The following is a 209-nucleotide window of genomic DNA, read 5'->3' as shown; positions in this document are numbered from 1 at the left end:
GGCCTCTTCCTTGGGGAAAAAGAAAAAGCACAACAAAACCTACCAGACATCTATAACTCGGCCCTTCTCAGGGCCAAAGAACTGTTCTGAAGATAATTGTCATGACAATCGAAATGGTTGGTGGTAGGAGAGCGTTAATTTCGGTTACCCAAATCGCCTAACGGTAAGTTGGTAACATTCGTGCAGGCACGAATGTATAGTAGGTCATC

The sequence above is a fragment of the Homarus americanus genome, unplaced genomic scaffold, assembly GCF_018991925.1.
Source record: "Homarus americanus isolate GMGI-L3 unplaced genomic scaffold, GMGI_Hamer_2.0 scaffold7918, whole genome shotgun sequence".
Taxonomy (NCBI): Eukaryota; Metazoa; Arthropoda; class Malacostraca; order Decapoda; family Nephropidae; genus Homarus; species Homarus americanus.
The sequence above is the reverse complement of the archived record's forward strand: the minus strand, read 5'-3'. Positions refer to the sequence as shown.